The 25,119-nt window shown below is 41.3% G+C and overlaps 1 protein-coding gene and 1 pseudogene across 5 annotated transcripts in view; one reads left to right on the forward strand and one right to left on the reverse strand.

Moving 5' to 3' along the window:
* Positions 1 to 25,119, forward strand: part of SYN2 (synapsin II) — a 180,255-nt gene that overhangs the window by 26,661 nt on the left and 128,475 nt on the right. The window lies entirely within an intron of this gene.
* Positions 5,922 to 6,147, reverse strand: LOC308251118 (small integral membrane protein 15-like; annotated as a pseudogene). The gene has a single exon. The product of its transcript is annotated as a small integral membrane protein 15-like (transcript).

Genomic DNA, 25,119 nt, shown 5'->3' on the forward strand with positions numbered 1-25,119 from the left:
TTAAGACCCCTAGGATTAACCCCCAACGATTGTACAGGGCAATGAATTACACACTGAGAGCACTGCTTAACAATTTGATGAGCTTGCTCCCTAGAAATACGGAATTGTTTGTGTAAGGCAGCAGCATTTTGATGCTGCAAAGCATGGGAGGACTGGGCAAGAGAAAATGGGGTAGCCTCTTGCATTACAGCAAGGAGGCGATCAATAGCATCATTGCCTATAGCTAATGGATCAGGGAGACCTGAATGAGATTGGATATGACCAATAAAGCAGGGAAATTGTCGTTCTCTAATGACTTTTTGAAGGTTGAAAAAGAAATGAAAGAGTTCCTCTGAATTAGTGTGCCCTATAGTAGCCGTTTCAGTTAGTTTGGCCATACTTGCCACATAGGCACTATCACTATATACGTTAATGGGCTCCGTAGCAAAATCTGTTAAGGCATAGATAAGAGCTTGTATTTCTACCCGTTGTGCTGAAATATAAGGGGTTTGAAGGACCTTTGCACCTCTGCTGCAGTAGTATCCAGCTTTTCCAGAACTGGATCCATCTGTAAAAATGGTTAATGCCTGAGGTATAGGTTGTGACTTCACTATAGTAACTGAGAGAAATTGTAAAACCTTATTTGCTGGATAATGGTTACCAACCTGTATGGAGAAATTAGCAAGTGCAACTTGCCAATTTGTTGATCGTTGCCAGAGCCAGTCTTGATGTATAGCTGTAAATGGCACTACAATAAGGTCAGGGTCTTGGCCCATTAATTGGCCTGTTCAAAGGCGGGCTCGAGCTATTAGCTGGGAAACCGAATCATGGAAAGGAGTTAATACCTTAGTTGGAGAATGAGCCAAATATAGCCATTCAACAAGTCCAGGAGCTGGCCAAATGACCCCAGTGGGTGTATGTGTCGTAGGGAAATTAAAACCTGTAAGGGAAGGGAGTAATCAATTCTAGTAAGTTGTGCTGAACTTAAGGCATCCTCAACTTTATATAAGGCTGTCTTGGCTTCCTCTGTCAAGCAGTGTGGGGATGACGGAGATGAATCTCCCCTTAGTATATGAAATAAAGGGCTTAAGTCAGCAGTGGTTAATTTTAAAGCAGGTCAAACCCAGTTAATATCTCCTAATAATTTTTGAAGTCATTTAATGTAAGTAAAGTGTCAGTCCAAATTTGAATTTTCTGAGGTTTTATTGTTTATCCCTCAATAATGCTGCCAAGATAAGAAAAAGGGAATGTCCTTTGAACTTTTTCGGGTGCTGTGCATAATCCAGCACAATGCAGGGAATCCTGCAAATCTATATAGATATTATTTAGATGCATTTCATTTTTATGAGCTAAGAGAATGTCATCCATATAATGAATAATAGAAGCCTTAGGATATTTTTTCCGTATAGGATGTATGGCTGCAGCCACAAAATCCTGACATAAGGTAGGACTATTGGCCATACCCTGAGGCAATACTTTAGCATATCTCCACCCCCATCATTCCAAACCCACCGGTGCTGTTCCCTTGCTTCCTCCAATCCTTGCTCATATTTGGGAGGAAGCACAGGAGCTGCAGCCCCAGGGACTGGAGGAGGCGGCAGAGGTGCCAATGGTGGAGTCGGAAGCCTTTGGCAACCTTCCCCCATCTGTCTTGATTCCCCTGCCACATTCCTCCACTCCCCTTCTGGAGTGAGCTCTAGGCAGTAGAGGCAGACATTTCAAATCTCTGGACCTTCAGCTATATAATGATCGTGAAGTTGTTTTCCTACCTTCTCCCATGCCTCTATATTTACCTTTTCTTCCTCAGAAAACCATGGGCAGGTTTTACTCACAAAATCCAAAAAATTGAAAAGCTGTTCATACCTCACAGAACAGCCCTTTGCTTGGAGCATAGCCTTAAGCATGGATGGATACGCATACATTCTTTCCCTGCGACCTTGAATTTCCCATGTTTTACACCTAGCTAGTACTACACTCCTACCTTACTTACTGCGTGCGCATGCCTTGGGGCCTCCTTTCACCTGACAATTGCAGTTCCCTCACACTCAGGTCTGCATTGAGTGCCACTTGGGCCGAACTCAGCCCCGCGTTGGGCGTTGGGCATTGAGTGTTGGGCGCCACTTGTGCTGCGCCAGCACAGCCAAGGGTTCGGCGAGCCTGAGGGAGGGCCGGCGAAGGATGAAGAAAAGACAGACAAAGAGAATAAGCTGGGTCTAGGTCAGGGGTGGGCAAACTTTTTGACTCGAGGGCCACAATGGGTTCTTAAACTGGACCGGAGGGCCGGAACAAAAGCATGGATGGAGTGTTTGTGTGAACTAATATAAATTCAAAGTAAACATCATTACATAAAAGGGTACGGTCTTTTTTTTTTATTTCAATAGTTTTATTCATTTCAAACATTTTAACAAGAAGAATGTAAACACTAATTATTATAATTTGAAACTTCAAAAAATGGAGGAATCATAGCACAATAACATACCTTATATTGAAGATGGCAAAGGCAAAATAAAATTGCCTAACAAAGGAAAGGTACAAAAGCCTTTCAAATTAAACTTAAATATAATAAAATAATTTAAAACTAAAACAAATAGAAAAGAACAAAATGTGTAAACAGTAAATTAAACATTTTCTTTAGTGCAACTTCCAAATTATGCCCGGGACGTAGATGTAGATGGCAATGTAGACTGGGTTGAAAGGTTTTTGGTCTTTAAAACATCAACTTCAGTGGGAACAGTGTTGTTGGTCTCCTTTTTAGCTAATGCTCTGATACTGTGCTCTCCAGGGGCGTGTCTCCCTACATCACCACGATAACGTGTCTACGTATTCCCAGGGTGATGTCGGGGGACACATCCGCGGGCATTACAAGGAGCCTCTGGAAGATTGAGAGGTTGTTCCTTCTACTGAATGGGCGGATATAAATCCACCCACTCAGAAGAAGGAGCTGCGGCTGTGTTTCCCGACGTTGCCATGTTAACACTGCTGCTGGTGAAGGAGCAGAGGGGAGAGCAAGAGAACCCTCCACTCTTTCGGCTCCGCAGGCCGGATAGAACAGCCAAACGGGCCAGATCCGGCCCACGGGCCGTAGTTTGCCCACGGCTGGTCTAGGTGGATCTTCTGTGCGTGACTGAGACCACAGAACAGATCCAGACTGCAGGCTGATGCTTTATTTTATAGTCAAAGGTAAACAAGGTAATTTACAATCCTATCTAATAAAGAGGGAATATGCTAATTGACCATCACTCCGTCACAAAGAGGGATGCACCCACAGCTGAGGCCAAGTTCCCATAAGGAGCCTTAACGAGCAATCAGCAGGGACCTGAGGCTACACCCTCCCCCACCCCCGTGGGGCTTGACAGGGGACCTCAGGCCGTGTCCCCCACTCGGCAGGGCTTGACAGGGGATCTCAGGCCATGCCCCCCACCCAGCGGGGCTTGGCGGGGGACCTCAAGGTGCACCCCCCAGTGCTGGGTCGGGGGAACTCAGGCTGCGCTCCCGTCCAGCGGGGCTTGATGGGGGACCTGAGGCTGCGTCCCCCTGCCAGTGGGGATTGACGGGGGACCTGAGGCTGCACCCCCCTCCTGGTGTTGGGCTGGGGGACCTTAGGCTGCGCCCCCCTGCCAGTGGGGCTTGACGGGGGACCTGAGGCTGCACCCCCCTCTGGGTGCTGGGCAGGGGGACCTGAGGCTGTGCCCCTCCTGCCTGGTGGGGCTTGATGGGGGATCTCAGGCCATGTCCCCCACCTGGCAGGGCTTGACGGAGGACCTCAAGGCATACCCCCCCTGCCCCGGTCTGGGCGGGGACCTCAGGCCACGCCTCCCGTCCTGGTGCCGGGCCAGGGAACCTGAGGCTACGCCCACTGCCTGGCAGGGCTTGACAAGGGTGGGACTGGCTGGGTCTAGATCTAGCCCAATGGTGGGGGCCAGCCGGGTCTGGGTCTCACGCGATTTTGAGGTGCATGTGGGTGGGCGGGGACTTGACTCTGGGTCCCGTGGTGAGCCCCAGACTCTGACAGGAGGAAGGTCTTCATATACATTTTACTAATTTTCTTTAATCTCTGACACTTCTATTATAGAGAAAGGGCAAATAGCAATATTAATTTATTTCCTCTAATTAATCCCCTTTTAATGTGCACAAATTTCGTGCACTGTGTCACTAGTGTTCTTACAAGTTTCACTTGTTTTGGCAGCACTTGCTGCACCTCCGACAGCCCATTAGCTACCCAGGAAAGATCTAGGGAGCAGTGACAAGATCAAGATTAATTATGCTAAGAGGGCTGTGCCCTCTAAGCTGGGACTTGTTTGTGGCTTTACCAGCAGGTCAGTCTGAGGCTTAACCCTATAACTGCTCCCTACAATAAGTACAAAAATTGTTATGTCCATTAGGTGGAATTCTACATAGTCAAAGTAATAAGATAATTTTTAAAAATAAAATTAGACTTTAAAAGGGCAGAATGGCTGATAATTACCAGTATCTCAAAGGCTAAAATGAGAAAAATGCAGAAAATTGTAGTACTCATTGATTAATATGTTGTCTTGAAAAAGCCATAAATGATTCTAGTCTAAGAAATAAATAATGATAAAAGATGTAATTAATATACTATATCTCTTATAAGCCAAATCACACTTTTCACCTCAGGACAATTCTGATTTTTGCATTCTTAGTTCCTTTGGTTCCAGAATAGGACCTCATTTTAAGCCATTATTTGATTAGAGTTCATAATCTAAAGTCATTTTTCTCCACAGGATGTTTATATTTCAGGACATAAGCTGCAAAATGGCAAATGACTAAGTCAGTTATAAAGAATGTGTAGCATAATAAATGCCATCCTATATAATAAAAGGCTAATATGCAAATAGACCAAACAGCGGAACAACTGAACAACCGGTTGTTATGATGTGCACTGACCACCAGGGGGTGCGCACAGACCATGGCAGGCGTCGGCTGCAGGTGGCAGAGCACGGAACATGGCAGGCGTTAGCTGTGGTGGTATGGTGGAGCAGGTGAGTGGGGTGCCAGACAAAGGCAGGGTGCCCGTTGCTGTCATCGGGGCGAACCTCTGGTGGTTACTGAAAATTCTTTGCTCCTGCCTGCCACGGTCCCAGCCAGCACTCACACCCGCTGCCGGTGCTGTCCCCACTGTCCCCACTGTCCCCACTTGCACACGCTGCCGGTGCTGGAGCTGCCACTCGCTGCCAGCGCCTGGCACCAGCCCTGATCTCCCCTCAGGGCTTCTCCACCTCCCCCTGCTGTTGAGGGGTGATCTGGGCCGGCAGCCGCCTCTCGCATCCACTGCCGATGATGGCTCCTCTTGCACCCACAGCTGGCGCCGGAGCCACTGCTCGCAGCTGCTGCCAGTGCCCGGCACCAGTCCCGATCGCTTGGCGCCTTCAGTGGGTGCAAGCAGTGGCTGCCAGCCCTGATCTACCCTGAGGCCTTCTCCACCTCCCCCTGCTCCTGAGGGGTGATTGGGGCAGCAGCTGCTGCTCGCACCTGCTGCTGGCGCCGGCCCCAATCACTGCACCATCAGCGGGTGAGAGGGGGTCCCGTCAGTGTGTGGGAGCATCAGCGTGTGGGAGCCGCATGGGCATGAGTGGGGCTGCTGGCAGACAGGGGAGGCAGGGAGAGGTGTGGTGGGAGAGGCTGGGCGGGTCGTGGAGGATGGGCCCAGACCTGCCCTTGTGCCCACCACAGCCTCGCAGCCCACAGTTCCTATCAAGGTGCATGAATTTGTTCACTGGGCCCTTAGTTTATAATAACTGTCAACAGACTTCTATACTGAAACCTAGAAGTTGCTATAATAAAGGTCAGAACTAAAATGATTTTTCCATATGCTCAGATTCACTTACAAAGTCATAAATTCAGAAAAGAAACCTTTGAGGGTTCTTCTAAAGTTGCATAGTTTTCCAAATGATTTTCCTCTGGTTGCAGAACCTGTTCATCCTTCAATCCTTTTTCAGTCGTTTAGCTTTTGCAATATTTTATTGATGTTTTTGTTTCTTCTTTTGCTCCTTTTCTTTGGCCTCAATTATGTTGGCTAATTTCCAGGACAGTACAGCACTTGCTAGAAACAGTGGAATAAGAGGCCAAAATAATTGTTGTAAGTAAGTCATATGGGTCCTCTCTTGCCCATTCCACAACATACTCAGCCCAAGCCTTTGTATCAAACATCTTTGTAGCGATCTTAGGAAAGGGGATTTATACTTAAGTTGTGATCTCTATGTTTGTCCTGAGATTAATAGTGAGCCAATTACAATTTCAGATGGATGACCCTGGGTTGGTTGTTAAAATACAAAAGTTTTAAACTTTTAAAAAATCTTTATTGTTCAGATTATTACAGTTGTTCCTCTTTTTTCCCCCCATAGCTCCCCTCCACCCGGTTCCCACCCCACCGCACCCCATGCCCTTACCCCACCCCCACTGTCCTCATCCATAGGTGTATGATTTTTGTCCACTCTCTTCCCGCACCCCCACACCCTTTTCCCCTCGAGGATTGTCCACTCCCTTTCTATGCCCCTGATTCTATTATATTCACCAGTTTATTCTGTTCATCAGATTTTTTATTCACTTGATTTTTAGATTCACTTGTTGATAGATAATGTATTTGTTGTTCATAATTTTTATCTTTACCTTTTCTTCTTCTTCCTCTTCTTACAGAATACCTTTCAGCATTTCATATAATACTGATTTGGTGGTGATGAGCTCCTTTAGCTTTTTCTTATCTGTGAAGCTCTTTATTTAACCTTCAATTCTGAATGATAGCTTTGCTGGGTAGAGTAATCTTGGTTGTAGGTTCTTGCTATTCATCACTTTGAATATTTCTTGCCACTCCCGTCTGGCCTGCATAGTTTCTGTTGAGAAATCAGCTGACAGTCGTATGGGTGCTCCCTTGTAGGTAACTAACTGTTTTTCTCTTGCTGCTTTTAAGATTCTCTCTTTGTCTTTTGCTCTTGGCATTTTAATTATGATGTGTCTTGGTGTGGTCCTCTTTGGATTCCTTTTGTTTGGGGTTCTGTGGGCTTCCTGGACTTGTAAGTCTATTTCTTTCACCAGGTGGGGGAAGTTTTCGGTCATTATTTCTTCAAATAGGTTTTCAATATCTTGCTCTCTCTCTCCTTCTGGCACCCCATAATTCTGATGTTGGTATGCTTGAAGTTGTCCCAGAGGCTCCTTACACTATCTTCATATTTATGGATTCTTTTTGCTTTTTGCTTTTCTGGTTGGGTGTTTTTTGCTTCTTTGTATTTCAAATCTTTGACTTGATTCTTGTGATCCTCTAGTCTGCTGTTGGATCTCTGTATAATATTTTTTATTTCAGTCAGAGTATGCTTAATTTCTAGTTGGTCCTTTTTCATATCCTCAAGGGTCTCACTAAATTTATCGGCCTTTTGTAGGAAATTCTTGAAAAATCTTATAACCGTGTTTTGAACTCTATCTCCAGTAGTTTGCTTTCCTCCATTTCTTTCATTTGTGACCTATTTCTTTGTCTCCGCATTTTGGCTGCTTCCCTGAGTTGATAGAGTGGCTTTGTGTGCTAGGTGTCCTATAGGGCCCAGTGGCTCAGCCTCCCCAGTTACCTGAGGTGGACACTCTTGGTGCACCCCTTTGTGGGCTGTGTGCACAGTCTTGTTGTAGTTAAGCCTTGATTGTTGTTGGTATCACTGGGAGGAATTGACCTCCAGGCCAATTGGTTGTGAGGCTCAGCTGTGTCTACGCTGGGAGAACCTCTGTGCTGGAGACACCCTTATGGGGCAAGTCTTGCTTCAATGGGGCTTTGGTGCTCACTAAGTCTGCCCCCTGAGTGTGTCCCTTATGGATCTGAGGAGTTGTAATCTGGATGGTCCTACTCTGACCCCTGGGTACACTGGCTCTTGGATCTCCAAGGAGGTGCTAATTTAGCCTCTGCTTGAGGCCACCTAGCAGGAGCTACGGGGAGATCTGCAGATTCCTCTTCTTTGTTTGGGTTTTGGAGGTGCCCAGATGAGGCCCAGCTGTGAAGCAATGCAAGCTGCTTTGGGGTCTTGGGCCTTCTTTTGGATGTTCTGGGTCTTTCTGACTCAGCTGCAGTTTGTTAGGTAAGTTGAGATTTCAAAGGACCAGGCTATTAATATGCAAAAGCCTCTGCGCACAGCTTGGATGGGGTGGAGTCTCAGGGCAGAGCAAACAGCAATGCCTTCCCGTCAGCCCTGCCCTAAGAGGCCCCTGGGTCTCAGTGTCCCTTGGTAATCACTGCAAGCACCTCTGAGAGAAAGCCGCCCTCGAGTTCCACCCTCTGCCAGACAGTCCAGTTTCTCCCTGTATGAGTCTGGGTCCCCAGAGTCTTGCCCGGAACTGGAGTTCAGAGTAGTTGGCAGCTTGTGTCTCCCTGCGGATTGAAAAAGCCAGCCGTCCAGCCGTGTACTCAGTTGCCAGTCCTCTCCGTGCACGTGTCCGTACCTCTGGACTTTACTTTTGCAGCTCCTCTGAGTCTCAATGTGCTTTTCTCTTCCCTTCTAGTTGTAGAATTTCCACTTAGCCTGCCTTTCTGTGATTCTGGATGATGTCTGTTTTGTCTTTTAGTTGTAGTTTTGAAGTGGTTGTGCGCGGCAGCAAGTTCAGGTGTTTACTTATGCCGCCATCTTGGTTTCTCCCAAAAGTTTTTAATTTTGATGAAGTCCAGTTTATCTATTTTTCTTTTATTGCATGTGCTTTTGGTGTATATTTAGGAAATCATTGACTATTTCAAGGTCACAAAGATTTATATCTATATTTTCTTCTAAGAGTTTTATAGTTTTATTTCTTACATTTAGGTCTTTGATCCATTTTGCATTAATTTTTACATATTGTATAAGGTAGGAGTACAACTTCATTCTTAAACTTGTGGATATTGATTCTTCCCAGCACCATTTCCCATTGTACTGTCTTGACATCCTTGTTGAAATTATGGGTTCTTTTTTGGATTCCCAGTTTTACTCCATTGATTCATTGAATTCCAATGATTCATTGTCTATCTTTATACCAGTAAGTACCAGACTGTCTTCATTACTGTGACTTTGTAATAAGTTTTGAAATTGGAAAGTTGAGTCCTTCAGCTTTGTTCTTTTCTGAGTTTTTTAGTTGTTCTTGGTCCTTTGAATTTCCATATGGATTTTAGGATCCATTTGTCAGTTTCTGCAAAAAGTGACAACTAGAATTTTTATAGGGATTTCATTGAATCTATAGATTAATTTGAAGATTATTGGCATCTATGAAGTCTTCCAGTCCATGAATTCAGTTGTTGTTCCATTTGTTTTGATATTTAATTTCTTTCAGTGTTTTGTAGTTTTCCTTGTACAAGTCTTATACTTTCTTTTAAACATTTATTTCCAATAATTTTATTCTTTTTGATGTTATTATAAATGAAATTGTGTTCTTTTAAAAATATTTTTATTGATTTTTAGAGAGAGAGGAGGGGAGAGGGAGAAAGAGAGAGAAACATTGAAGTGAGAGCACAACATTGATCGGTTGCCTCCTGCATGCCCCCTATCTGCTATTGAGCCCGTGACCCACATCGAATCGAATCAGCAACTTTTTGGTGCACAGGATGATGCCCAACCAACTGAGCCACACTGGCCAAGTCTGAAATTGTCTTCTTAATTTTTAAATGATCCATTTATGGATATATAAACAGATTTTTGTATATTGGTTGTGTATCCTGCAACGTTACTGAGTTCATTGATTAGCTCTAGTAATTATTTTCTGTTCCTTAGAATTTTTTATATATAAGATTGTGTCATTTCTAAATAGAGATAGCTTAAGTTCTTACTTTCCAATCTGGATACCTTTTATTTCTTTTTCTTGCCTTATTGCCCTGGCTAGAAACTCTAGTACAGTGTTAAGTAAAAGTGAAGAGAGCAGACATCTTTGTCTCATTCCTGATCTTTGGGGAAAGGTTTCAGTCTTCCACTATTAGTGTAGAGTTAACTATGGCTTTATTTATATACTAGAGGCCCGGTGCACAAAATTCGTGCATGGGGGGTATGTGTCCCTCAGCCCAGCCTGCACCCTCTCCAATCTGGGACCCCTACCGAGATTGGGCCTAAACGGGCAGTCGGACATCCCTCTCACAATCCAGGACTGCTGGCTCCCAACTGCTCGCCTGCCTGCCTTCCTGATTGCCCCTAACTGCTTCTGCCTGCCAGCCTGATCACACCCTAACCACTCCCCTGCCAGCCTGATTGCCTTTAACTGCCCTCCCCTGCTGGCCTGGTCACCCCCAACTGCCCTCCCCTGCCAGCCTCATTGCCCCTAACTGCTCTCCCCTGCTTGTCTGGTCCGTCCCCCCATCTGCCATCCCCTGCAGGCCTGGGTCCCCCCAAACTGCCCTCCCCTGCAGGCCTGGTCCCCCCCCAACTGCCCTCCCCTACAGGCCTAGTCACCCCTAACTGCTCTCCCCTGCAGGCCTGGGTCCCCCCCAACTGCCCTTACCTGCAGGCTTGATTGCCCCCAACTGCCCTTTCTTGTAGGCCTGGTCCCTCCCAACTGCCCTCCCCTGCTGGCCTGATCACCTACAACTGCCCTACCTTGCAAGCCTGGTCCCTCTGAACTGCCCTCCCCTGCTGGCCATCTTGTGGCAGCCATCTTGTGTTTTGGAGTGATGGTCAATTTGCATATTACTCTTTTCTTAGATAGGATAGAGGCCTGGTGCATGGGTGGGGGCCGGCTGGTTTGCCCTGAAGGGTATCCTGGATCAGGGTGGGGGTTCCCTTGGGGCATCGGGTGGCCTGGGTGAGGGGCCTGTGGTGGTTTGCAGGCTGGCCACGTCCCCCAGTGACCCAAGCATAGGCTGGAAGCAGGTATCTGGGATTTATTTATCTTCTATAATTGAAACTTTGTAGCCTTGAGCAGAGGTCAGGGCAGGCCAGGGAGGGCGGGAAGGTTGGCTTCCTCCATCGCCGGGGGCAACCCAAGTCTCCTGCTTGCTCAAGCTCTGTGGCCGCCACTGTCTTGGTTGGGTTAATTTGCATACTTGCTCTTGATTGGCTGGTGGGCGTGGCTGGAGGGTGTAGTGGAGGTACAGTCAATTTGCATGTTTCTTTTTTATTAGATAGGATGCCCTTTACCAGGTTGAGGAAGTTCCCTTTGATTTCTAGGTTACTGAGTGTTCTTATGATGAAAGGGTGTTGGATTTTGTCAAATGTTTTTTCTGTGTCTATTGAGATGACCATGTGGTTTTTGTCCTTTATTCCATTAATATGGTATATTACATTGACTGATTTTCATATGTTGAATCAACTTTCTAGTCCTTGGATAAATCTCATTCATGATATACTGTATACTAGTAATACTTTTTATATATTGTTAGATTTGGTTTGATAGCGTTTGATTTATAGCTGGGGCTTTTTGCAAAATGTTTTTGGTAGATCTTCTGACATTATGCAGAGAGAATTGGAAGGTGTCTCATTATTTCACCTAGTGCTCTGTGTAACCACCATGCTAAAGGCCTTTACTCACATTATCTTACTTAAACTTCTACCTTTGTGCTAGTTGAAGGTCACTTAATCTTCTATATACTAAGTAGTGATGGCCCTATATTGCAGATGAGAAAATGAAGAGGCAGGTCATATAAAAGCATAGCACATATTGACACGTATAGTACACAATTCTTTGATAATGACAATAAAATGATTTCTTAGGAATTCAGTTTCCTAAAGATGATTGGAATTTGATGAGAGAAGGACTGGCAAGTGTGTAGTTGCAGACAGAAAAGACAGCAAAAGTAGACTTTGGAGTGGAAAAGTAGGAGGTAGGAGGTCTTTGGATTAGCAAATTAATCTAGTTCTGCAAATAGGAGAGAAGAATGGTAACAAAATTCTGCAGAGTGATTGCTTAAAAGCATCACTTAAAAGCAGGGTTACATTCTGAGAGATGCATTGTTAAGCAATTATGTTGTTATGTGAACATCATAGAGTATACTTACATAAACCTAGATGGTATAGGCTACTACACACTTAGGCTATATAGTATAGCATGTTACTGTACCAAACAACATGAAATTAAATTAAGCACAAAAGAAAATGATGCAATTACGAGGAATGGTAAACACGAGATGTATGAGGCTGCCGGGGCATAACACAGTATACTATTTTTTCCAGCAAACCTTTTTTTATAAGTAGAAAGAGTACAGAGTACACTCTAAAGTAATGATAAAAAGTATGGTGAATACACAAGCCAGTACCATAGTCGTTTATTATCATTATCAAGAATTATAGACTGTACATAATTGTAGGTGCTATACTTTTATACAACTGGCAGTGAAGTAGGTTTGTTTATTCCAGCATCATCATAAACATGTGAGTAATGCATAGCACTACGATGTTATGACAGCTACTAGGTGACAGGCATTTATCAGCTCTATTGTAATCTTATAGGATCACTGTTGTAGATGCGTTCCATCATTGACATTTTGTGGTCCATGGCTACTTTTGATGGAAGCCAAGGTGAGGCAGGAGGGTGTAGTTTTAATGGCAAATTCTTACCAATGTAAGCTCTATTTCTTAAAGTGAGCGATAGGTACATGAGTGTTCTTTTTTTATCATGAAGCTTTATAACCTCTGTATACATCACATTTTTAATATAGTCAATATTTCATTCAAAAAAGGAGGAAATAAAAGAAAGATGTAGGAATAAAGAAAGGGAATCAAACTAATGTGATAACAATGGAAAAGTCAGGCAGCCTTTGCTTAATGTATGTTGTGTTATAGTTATCATGCCCATTTGGAGTTATTAGAGGGAATATGTGCTTCTCTATTCTGTTCTATGACCTATAATTGACAGGTAGTTTCTTAGAGATAGGTTTTGGGAAGAGGAAAAAAGATGAAGCTTAGAAACAGATTTTGTTTCTGCTTCTCAGAGGAGAAAGTGGTGGGTGTGGGAGTGGAAGCTCATGTGTCCAGGCATCAAACTTGGCAGACAACTCCCTCAGAGCAGATGGAGTGAGGATTTCATTGCCTGACAGACTGACTCAGATCTGCCTCCCTGTAGCCAGACACTATTGGGTATGACATACATCTCTGTCAAAAGCTGCAGGATCATGTTATTCTTCCTTCAACTCTAGCAATAGCAAATTCTAACTATCCCATATGAAGAGCTTCCCAGGACTCTGGCCAACCAAGTGTTCTGCAAAGAGCTGATGTATTTGACTTCGGTTGTTTCCAGGGTCAGTAGCTTTGATGAAATGTGCATTTCTTAGGCTGAAGTGTTTAAGCAGAAGTGACTTCAGTGGATGACTCTCCCAACCCATGTTGAGGATTTTACATTGGATTTGATTGCCTGTGTGTCCTCTATACTTTTTTTCTGCCCTGAGATGATGAGAAATGTGAAGTAGAAGCTCCTATACAGTCCAGTGATTGGTTTAGTGAGGTTAACACAGGAAAAAACCCTGGAAAAGACTCATAATTATTGCCTAAGTATTAAGTGCTGCCTGGCTTGTGTGGCTCAGTGGTTGAGTGTTGACCTATGAACCACGAGGTCACAGTTTGATTCCCGGTCAGAGCACATGCCCCGGTTGTGGGCTCGATCTCCAGTGGCGGCATGCATTGATGTTTCTGTCTCCCTCTCCCTTCCTCTCTGAAATTAATAAAAAATATGTTAAAAAAAGAAAAAAAAAAGTAAATGGTTTCCCAGAAATTACATATCTTGCTGCCAGTCACGATTTTAGCAACCAGTGAAGAAGAACACGCTCTGGATTAGGGCCACAGGCTTTTAGTTAGTGTGTCCTTGCCTTTAGTCTCTCTTCTGCCAATTTAGACTATAAGTGCTGCCAGAATTTTTCCCTCTAAAACCCTGCTTTCATCATGGCAATCTCCATTCAGGTACCTCCAGTAGCTGATGCTCTGCATCAACTCTAGGTGTACTGTCTAGCTTTGAAATTCGTTATATCTGGCCTTAATGTTTTATCTTCCTTCCCACCATTCATTCCTTTCTTCCCTAGCTAAAACCTACCTGTCTTATAAGACTTAGCTCAATTTCTTCCTCTTTTAAACTAGCATTGATCACTGACTTCTCTGTTCTTCCAAATATACATAGTAATTTCCAAATAATTTAGTGGTAAATCGTTTTATAATCTTTATTTGTATATTAGTGTTGGACTGTGAGCCCTTTGAAGTTATAGACCATATTTTTTTTCTCTTATATCCCCATGGTATTTAAAATGGCACTTGGAATATATCAGTACATTTTGTTAAATAATTAATTATTGGAAGTTTTGTAAATAATACCTAGCATTTGTATTTTATTTTAGAGTTCAAAAAATGCTTTCATGTTTATTATCTTACTTAATTCTTCCCCCAATTTTGTGATATTCCCATTGAAAGATGAAGAAATGGAACCTTAAAGAGCTGATATAATTTGCCCAAAGTCTCACAGTTGCTCACTGGTAGAGTCAGAACTGGTGCCCAAGTTTTTGGGTATGTTGAGAATGCCAACTTGCCTCAAAAATCCCAGTTTTGCTTAAGGGAATTTTAGATATTGTTATTTAATACCATGGAAATATTCTGGGAGTGCAATGAAAAGGCAATGTTTTCCTATGAACTAGACAGTTATAAAAGATGTGAATGTTTCAGACTCAACTGTATGTGAAGAAAGAAGGTTGAATAGTCTTCCCCTCCAAAATTCATGTCCACCTAGCACTCAGAATGTGACCTTTTTTGGAAATAGGGTCTTTGTAGATGTAGTTAGTTAAGGATCTTGGGGTGAAGTCATCCTATATTTAGGGTGGACTCTAAATCCAGTGACTAGTGCCCTTATAAGAAGAAGAGAGGACATAGATAGAGAAACAGAGAGGACAAAGCTATGAGAAGATGGAGGCAGAGATGGGAGCTGTGTAGCAAGCATGTCAAACTCAAAGGCTAATACGGGCCAAATAAGGTTTAAGTTTATATGGGCTGCAAGAAAACAAAAGCTTCAATTATCATAGAAACATAGGTTTATTTTGGTAGAGACATGCTGAATACAAAGGACTGAAATAAATGAGTAATTGTTAACATAAAATAATAGAACATTTTAATAAAAATTAATATTTTTTCTTGAACATTAACTTACCAGACACTGAATAACTGCACAAATTAATAAGTATAACGCAAATCTATTTTTCTTGTTCTCCGAAAGTGAAATATTTCCTGTTGCGCACACCAAACAAGTCAGTACAAGACTAATGACGTGGCAGTCGGCTGCTAAAATATTTGTTGCTAGTAAGATTGGAGAGAAATGGTGTGCCTGCATGTAAGGCGTGTAAGGGAAATGAATGCAACATGATTATAATAATCAGTCATTAGCGAATGTTGTAGTTCGTTATTAATAAATATGTATAACAGGATATTGTAAAAATTAAGTTATGAAATTTTTATTAAAATCTTACATACCATTATATTGGCTGGGCTGCAAAAATATTTGTTGTGGGCCACATGTGGCCTGAGGGCTGCGAGTTTGACACGCTTGCTGTGTAGCTGAAGCTAAGAACAGCAAGGATTGCTGATAGCCACTAGAAGCTGGAAGAAGCAAGGAACTATGGTCCACTACTGCCTTCGAGGGAACATAGCCCTACCAACACCTTGATTTCAGACTTCTAGTCTCCCAAACTGTGAGATAATAAAATTTACAAGTTTTAAGCCACTACATTGTGGTAATTTGTTATGGCAGTCTTAAGAAACTAATACAGAAGGGAAGAAAAATTAATATTTACTAAAAGGTCGGATATGTCTTAAGCACTTTATTATTATTTTTTAAAATCCTCCTATATAATAAAAGCCTAATATGCAAATAGACTGAACGGCAGAACAACTGGCGGAACAACTGGTTGCTATGATGTGCACTGACCACTAGGGGGCAGATGCTTAACGCAGGAGCTGCCCCAAGCCTGCAGACCCCGGGCCAGCCAAGCCAGATGCCAGCGGGGGCCCCCGATCATCCCGCCGGTTGCCCCACAGATCGGCCCTGATTTCCGGCCAGGCTTAGGGACCCTACCCATGCACGAATTTTGTGCACCGGGCCTCTAGTGTATATATGTATGTGTGTGTGTGTGTGTGTGTATGTGTGTGTATGTATATATAATTGATTTCAGAGAGGAAGGTAGAGGGAGAGAGAGATAGAAATATTAATGATGAGAGAGAATCATTGATCGGCTGCCTCTTGCACATCTTACACTAGGGGATCGAGCCTGCAACTCAAGCATGTGCCCTGACTGGGAATCGAGCCTTGACCTCCTGGTTCATAGGTTGATGCTCACCCACTGAGCCACACCGGTGGGCTGTCCTAAGCACTTTAATATGTTATTTTACTTTAACTCCCAGAAACTTTATGTAGGTAGATATTATTTGTCCATATTTTACAGGTCAGAAAAATACAGCTCAGAAAGATAAAATAGAAAGCCTATGTTTTAAGAATATTCTATCATTCTGTTTTTAGCTGCTTAATTTCTTCTGTTAATTGTCTGAGAATTTATTTTGTGACCCCCAAAATGACAGGGCACTGAATTGTGGTGGTCCATCCCTACTAGAATGGTTAAAGATGTGAAAGGTGGATTAGTTAAAAGAGGGCCAGAAAGTCTCATACGACCTTTCTTCTGGGATTGACTTTCAGCATCTGTCTCCCCCAACATCTTTTCCTGTTCCTCACTCCCTACGTATTTATACCTTCTTCATGAAACTTTTCTAAATTCCTCTTTAATTAATATTCTCTCTGTCTCTTCCTCTTTATCTCTCTATCTCATCTGAAACTCCATAGCAGTTTATATGTGATTTCTGCCTGTTTCTTATTTGCCAGGTATATTGCAAGCTTCTTGAGGATGAAGATATTATCTTGTTCATTTTTGTATCTTCCATATTGCCTCCTAGTAAACCTTATTCATAATATCAGATAATTAATTGTTAGTTGAGTTTGTTTTCCTCTCCTCCCTCTTCCCCAATTTCCAGATTCCAAGGCCAACCTTTGGAAGGGAAAGTTCATCTTTGGTTTCTTCTTGTCTTCCTTCTTAGTGACATCATTATCCCTTTTGGTGTGCTCTACACTTTCTCTAGGCGTTGTTGTCTGTGACTCTTAATTCTCTTTTGAAGTGATTGCTGTGCTCTATTCCAAATCACATAAGAGATTTGTCTTTCACATATGTTATGACCATGTTACACGTCTGCCTCCAAATTGCAAACTCCTCAAAAGGAAGGGTTTTTCTTCCTAATTCTTATATCCAAAATGCTTAGTTTATTTGCTTCACATTCATTAAATGTTGGTTAAGTTAAAAGTGTGTGTGTGTTTGTGTGTTTTTTTAAACCTAGGATATTTGTATTTCTTTAGGAAAATTCATAGTCTGATAGGCCTTCCAAATTCAATTTAATTTGGTGGTAGACTTTTAAAAAAATTTATTAAATTGATTAGTGGTAGACTTTAAAACATATAATAACAAGAAGTAGGGTAGTGCCCTGCTGGCATGGCTCAGTGGTTGAGCATCGACCTATGAGCCAGGAGGTCATGGTTCAATTCCCGAGCAGGCCACATGCCCAGGTTGCGAGCTTGATCCCCCAGTGTGGGACATGCAGGAGGCAGCAATCAATGGTTCTCTTAGCATTGATGTTTCTGTCTCTCTCTCCCTATCCCTTCCTCTCTGAAATCAATAAAAATATTTTTAAAAAGGATAAAAAGGGAAGTAGAATCGAGGTCTATGTTAGGAACCTTTGATTCCCCTAGTATTTAACCTTATAGGTTACTCTCTATTATATATGGCTGGTCCTGCCAGGTATAGATGGGAAGCAGATTATAAGACCAAGATCATCTTGAAAGTATTGCTGAAACTCTCCATATGGAACAGAATTATTTCCTGCAAAGTCTTGTGAAGCTGTCTTTTCATGAATATAGCTTTTAGGAGATAAAGAAAAATATTTTAAACTTCAGATAATACAAGGTTTTGAGCTGATTGAGATCTTTTTTTATAATTTCTTCCTCAAGGAAGAATAATATAGTATGATGGCATAGTATAAGAGAAAGAACACTGAATTGAAAGTCACAGTGCAAATTCTGGTCCCAAATATGGCTCTAATTAGTTATATGATTGTGGTGGACTTTTGTTGTTTTGCCTGCTCTCCCCCACCCCCAAAGTCTATTCCCCCTTTTTTTAAATCCTCACTGGAGGACATGTTCAGTGATATTTTTAGAGAGAAGGGAAGAGAGAGAGAGAGAAAGATATTGACGTGAGAGAAACATCTATTAGTTGCCTCCCCTATGTACTCCAACCAGGGATTGAACCCACAACCTAGGTGTATGTTTCTTGACTGGAATCGAACCCTTTTGGTGTAAGGGACAGAGCTCCAACCAACTGAGCTATATATACCAGTAAGGGCCATTTTTTCTCTTTTTGTACCAGTGTCCAGATTTTCCTCTGGGGAGCCATATTCTCCTCAGAACTCAAGCCTGTGCTTTGGACAGAGCCCACTTCATCCTGGTTTCAAGAATGGGCATGTGATTCTGATCATGGAGATTGAGTTAGGAATGGGCACCAATCTCAGTTTGTATCTATGCCTGACTTTTGACAAGTTTTTTAAAGAAGGTATGTATTCTTTTCATACTCGACATGAACCTAGGAGGATGTAAGACTGGGGTCCTCAGGAGAAGTTCTACTTGGGAATGAAGCCAAAACAGAGATGAAGAGCAACCAAGTTCTTTGTACTCCTAAAATCAGTTGAACTAAAAACCAGGACTTTTCAAATATGTGAATTAGTAAATTATATTTTTGCCTAGTTTACACTTGCAAATGTAACATTCCTTACTGGAAAAGTGACTAAACAAAGTTTTCTGAGCCTTTATCCTAATAAAAGAGAAACATGCAAATTGACCGTACCTCTGCCACGCCCACCAGTTGCGCCCACCAGCCAATCAGGAGCAAGTATGCAAATTAACCCAACCAAGATGGAGGGTAATTTGCATATCCAGGCGCAGAGCGAAGACTGAAGACAGTGTAGAAGGAAGCCAAGCGCTGCAGAAGGGAGCGAAGCTATGGAGAAGCAAGCAAGCGGGGCGGCGGAGAAGGGAGGGAAGCAGACCACCGCAGGAAGCTCTATTGTAGGAATCTTCCTGCAACGGGCCTCTAGTTTTAATATATTTAAAATGAGTACGTTGGGCTCATTAAGAGGTAGATTTACTTCTTTCTTCATATCTGTTTGAAATCAACCGGATTTAAAAAAATCAGAATAAATCCAGATTGGTAGCCTAGATGTTCTTGGTGCTAAATTGTCATTATGTTTTCCTATAGTTAAACCTCACCACTGATGTTTCAGTGTATTTATAAAATCAATAGCATTATCACTTACCGTCTCTGTAAACTTGGCCAAATCTTTTAGCCTTTGAGTTATAGTTTCCTGTCCTAGTATGCTGATAACCCTCTTGCTCAGCTCACAAAGTCATATGGTAGAATGAAACCAGAGGGTCAGAAGGGAAGTAGGATTCAGACGAGGAGAGAGGTAAAGGCATGAACATGAACAGCATAAGCAAAAGCAGAAAAGAATGACAATTCTTCTTTAAGTCAAATTTGTTCAGACTCCTGGTGGAAGGTTATATTTGTCTTTTCCACTGCCTGACTAATTAGGATATTGAAAGATTTGAAATAAGATCCTTATGGAAAAGTAAAGGCTCCTGAAACATGACAGAAAATTTAGTAACTGTCTAAAATTATTTTGCTCTGTAGTCAAAAGATTATGAGCAAACTATTTTTCATTCTGTTAGAGGAAAGAACTGGGGGAATAGGTATGAGATGTTTGGAATCTGATGAAGACATTTGATTAAACATTAGAACCCATCAAAAATTGGAGTCCTCTTTTATCTTGGGTCATGGTCATCTAGTTTTATATAAGTATGTGGAGCCACTGAAATTTCTAGACGAGCAACTGGATCCCTTTTATCTATAAGTTTACCTGGTTGTGGCTCTTGTTGTGAATTATAGCATATTCCTGCTACTGGGGAATAAGAACAATACCTATAATACAGATATTCTATATTTTATTGTGCTTTATGGCATCGAATTTATAGAATTGATAAGAATTTAGAACTGAAAGAGATAATATTACAGATATTTATTGAGTACTAGTATGCTATACATTGTGCTAATCTCTCTGCATATATTATTGTACTTAATTCTTACAATTACTCTGTGAGATAGGAACAATTATCCTATTTTATGAATTAGGTGATTGAAGATCATAGAGGTTAAGAAATTAATCCCAAGTCGTGCATTTAAGAAGTGGTAGAACCAGAATTATTACAAATCTGATTGTATGCCTTAAAGATTATATGGTTCAGAGGTTCCCAGCCTGGGCTCTCTAGGTGTATGGTAATCTAAAGTCATGTCCCCTTTCTACAGCAAGAGAAACAACAAAATGAAAAGACAACTAACCCACTGAATGGGAGAACATATTTGCCAATGATACATCTGGTAAGGGGTCAATATCCAAAATTTATAAAGAACTCATACAACTCAACACCAAAACCCCTCAAACAATCCAATTAAAAAATGGGCAAAGGATCTAAAAAGACACTTCTCCAGAGGACATGCAAATGGCCAATAGACATATGAAAAAATGCTCAACCTCACTAATCATCAGAGAAATGCAAATTAAAACCATGAGATATCACTTCACACCCACCAGAATGGTTATCATCAACAAACAACAAGTGTTGCGAGGATGTGGAGAAAAACGGAACCCTCGTGCACTGTTGGTGGGAATGCAGATTGGTTCAGCCACTGTGGAAAACAGTATACAGGTCCCTCGAAAAATTAAAAATGGAACTGCCTGATAATCCAGTGATTCTACTTTGGGGTATATATCCAAAAAACATCAAACACTAATTTGAAAGAATATATTTACCCTTGTGTTCATTGTAATGTTATTTACAATAGCCAACATATAGAAGCAACTCAAGTGCCTATCAATAGACGAGTGGATGAAAAGGCTGTGGTACATACAATGGAATATTACTCAGCTATAAAAAAGAATGAGATTTTACCATTTGCAACCGCATGGATAGACCTAGAGGGTATTATACTAAGTGAAATAAGTTAGTCAGATAAAGACAAATAACATGATTGCATTTATATGTGGAATCTAAAGAATAATATAAATGAATAAACAAAACAGAAAGTGACTCCTCGATACAGAGAACAGACTGAGGGCTGCCAGAGGGGAGGGGCATTGAGGGACTAGGTGAAAAAGGTGAAGGGATTGAGAAGTACAGATTGATAGTTACAAGATAGTAATGGGGATGTAATGTACAGCATAGGAAATAGAATGAAAAATACTGTAATAACTGTGGTGCCAGGTGGGTACTGGAATATATGAGGGGAAACACTTTGTAAAGCATATGATTGTTGGACCAATATGCTGTATGCCTGAAACTAATACAAAACATATTAAATGTTAACTGTAATGGGAAAAAAGTCAGGTCTCCTTTCAATTCAATGTCATTCCATTATACCACCACCAGGGGGCGGTAACTGTAGTGTAACAAAACGTGCTAAAAATGAATTTAAATGGAATTTACTGCATTCAGTATTTTAGTGTGTTTTTTTAAAAAATATATTTTTATTGATTTTAGAGAGGAAGGAAGAGGGTGAGAGAGATAGAAACATCAATGATGAGAGAAAATCATTGATTGGCTGTCTCCTGAACACCCCCTAGTGGGGATCGAGCCTGCCACCCAGGCATCTGCCCTTGACTGGAATCGAACCCAGGACCCTTCAGTCTTCAAGCTGATGCTCTATCCACTGAGCCAAACCAGCTAGGGCTGTGGTTTTTTTTAAAACTCCAGTGACAGCTTAATGACTGAGATGTGATTATAAATAAGTTAGAAATATCAGACTTTTAGGATTTTTCTGATGCAATAGTGTATAAAAAGTAAAATGTATAAATTAATTTGTCCTTTGTTACAAATAGAATTTTGTTTGTAAAATGAATTACAGTGAGATCCTAAGAGTGAATGAAGAGAAATATATTTTAGTTTTTTTCTGGGTTAAATAAATGGCTATACTATTTTTCTATTTCAATAGGTGTCATTTTTTTTTGTCCTTGAGGGATTCAATTGCTTAGAGATCAGCACACTACTGCCACCACTAATAATCATTTGAGTAATGTTTTACATTATGCAGAGTACTTTCTATTAGGTTATTGCTCCAGAATTAATCTTTCCATCTTTTGTTTCCCCATTGTCCTCTGCACATAGTCCTGCACTGTATTTTAACTATTTTTTACTTACCCTCCTCAGTTCCTACCCCACTTTCAGAACAGTGTTCACCCGTGATCTGATTGTGGGCCCTGTGGAGTTGCAGTACTACCATATTGAGTGGTGGTGAGCTTAGTACTGCCTCCTAGAGGCACAGGAGAAAACTGTGCAGAATTTGTATCTGCTGGAATTACTAGTAAGAAGAAAAAAATTAAAATCAATTATACTTAGAAATAAAAATGAAGCTTGGATTTACAGTAGAATGTAGTGGGAACAAAGCATAGACTTTGGAGTCAGAAAAGATTTGGATTTGAATTCCTTCCCCCATTTACCAATATTCATTCATTATCAAAGCTCCTGTACTTCTCCTTAATAGTATTTGTTACAACTGTAATCAAATAATCATTTGTTTAATGATTATATTTTTCACTAGGAAAGAGACTGTCGGTATTGTTCATAGTTACATTCCTTGCATTCAGCACAGCAATTGGTATAGTTTAGGTGCCCAATAAATGTTTGTTGAATAAATAAATGAATGAATATCTGATAAATTGGGGGCTATTAAAATTGGCTTGACCCAATCTGAAGGGTTGGAAAAGGTTACATTTAAATGAGACCTAAATAATGAGTTGGAGTTAGCAAGTCAAATGAGGAGAACAGCATACCAGGAGAAAGAACATCTGTTTAGCTCCTGAAAGGGAAAGAGCATAGTTTGAAGAAATACAGCCCTTTGTGACTGGAATGTAGAGAGGGGGAGAGTGGTGTGAAATGAGATTAAACAGAGGTTAGTTAAATCATGCATAGGCTTCCAGGCTTTTCTAAGGATTTTACACTTTATTCTAATAGAAATGGGAAGTTACAACCTTTTTGGTAGAAGAGAGCCATGATTAGATGTTTGTTTTGAAATGACTGCTGTGGCTGAAATCTAGTGGAGATTGGATTGGAGGAGAGGAAATATGTTTGCTGGGAAACCATTAAAAAGGCTATTGTATATCTATGAGTCTGTTTCTATTTTCTTTCTTTGTTTATTTTGTTCATTAGATTCTACATATATAAGTGAAATCACATGGTATTTGTCTTTCTCTGACTGGCTTATTTCATTTAGCATAGTATTCTCCAGGGGAGGGGAGTTATGGGGTTGGGTGCAAAAGATGAGGGGATTAAGCAAAACAACATAAAACAAAACAAAAAAACATCAAAAACTCATAGACACAAACAACAGTATGGTGATTATAAGAGGGAAAGGAAGGTGGGGGGAGGTAGAAGACAGTAAAGGGGGGATAAATGATAATGGAAAGAGACTTGACTTTGGATGGTGAACACAATATAATATACAAATGATGTATTATAGAACTGTACACTTGAAACCTATATACTTTTATTAGTGAATGTCATACCAATAAATTTAATATATATTTTTAAGGCTATTGCAGAAACCCAGGAAAGAGATGATGGTGGTTTGGACAAAGATAGTGGCAGTGGAGATGGAGAGATGTGGAATAATACAAGAAATATTTAACAGGTAATATTATCAGGACTTGATGATTGATAGATGGGAGATGAAGGAGAGGGAGGTAGCAAAGTATGTCAATTAGGTTTTTGGTTGAGTACCTGGGTAGATGGGCATTTGTTTACTGAGATGAACACTGGAGGAGCCTAAAGGAACAGATTTTAGGAGGAGATGAGAGTTACTTCAGATATGTTGTGTTTGAAGTGCTTTTGAGACATGTAAGTACTAGTAGAAGTTGACTATAGGCAGTTGAGTACATGGGTTTGAACTTCAGGAAAGCGTATTATAGTTCACAACTGTTCCACAAGAAGACAGAAAGAACTACCTTCTTCTTTTTTTTTTTTATGATAGCATGGTATTTCATTGTATATACTAAGGTACCAATTATGTGCCATAATTAAGGAAAAGGTAAATAATATGGAGAGAGGAGAATAATTGATAATGTGAGTTTTCTTTAAGAGAGAGGAAATGAGGTCAACTCACAGGTGGTTTTAGTCTTAAATAAGAGGATGTCCACCTGATTTATTATTTTAACAGAAGGGATGGAGGAGAATCGTGAAGATACAGAAAGTTGTGTATATTAGATGGTGGGAAGTTGAGGATGTATCCATCTGGTGGATTCTATTTTCTTTGTTAAATAGGCGGCTAGGTCATCTACTGAGAATGAGGAAGAAAGAGGGAAAAGGTTGCTATTTGAAGGGAATGAATAAGATTTGAAATCGTCATTGTTGTTTGACCAAACACGATGTATTTTTATTATTATTTTTTAATCCTCACCCGAGGATATTTTTTCCATTGATTTTTAGAGAGAGTGGAAGGGAGAGGGAGAGACAGAGAAAAACACAAATGTTCAACAACAACAACAACAACAAAACCAAACAAAAAACCCCCACCAATGTTGATTGGTTGCCTCCGGCATGCTCCCTACCAGAGCTGGGAGCCTGCAACCGAGGTACGTGCCCTTGACCAGAATTGTGCCCTCGACCAGAATTGAATCCAGGGCCCTTCAGTCCATAGGCCGACCCTCTATCCACTGAGCCAAACTGGTTAGGGCAGATTTACTGACCTTTGAAGGCCTTGTTGAGGTGCCAATTTTTTTTCTTTTTTTTACTGGCTTTCCTCATCAACTTAGGGACACATTTGGAGAAGATGAATAATTGAGCTCATCAAAAGTTTTTTGAGGTTTTTATGAGGTGGAGAGGATGAAAGGGAAAGGGAAGTTATTGAAATACTAGGTCATGGAATCCAAGTTGAATAGAGAGGCAAAAGAAGATAGGACCAGAGTGATGGACAGACAGTGGTTCTTAAACTTGAGTGTTCATCAGAATCTTCTGGATGATTTACTTCTTTCTGATGCCTTTCTCACTTGGTTGTTGTAGGTATTAAGGAAGCAGTATGTGAGTGTTCTCTGTAATTTAAAG

Source organism: Plecotus auritus (assembly GCF_963455305.1).
Source record: "Plecotus auritus genome assembly, chromosome: 6".
NCBI classification, from domain to species: Eukaryota; Metazoa; Chordata; class Mammalia; order Chiroptera; family Vespertilionidae; genus Plecotus; species Plecotus auritus.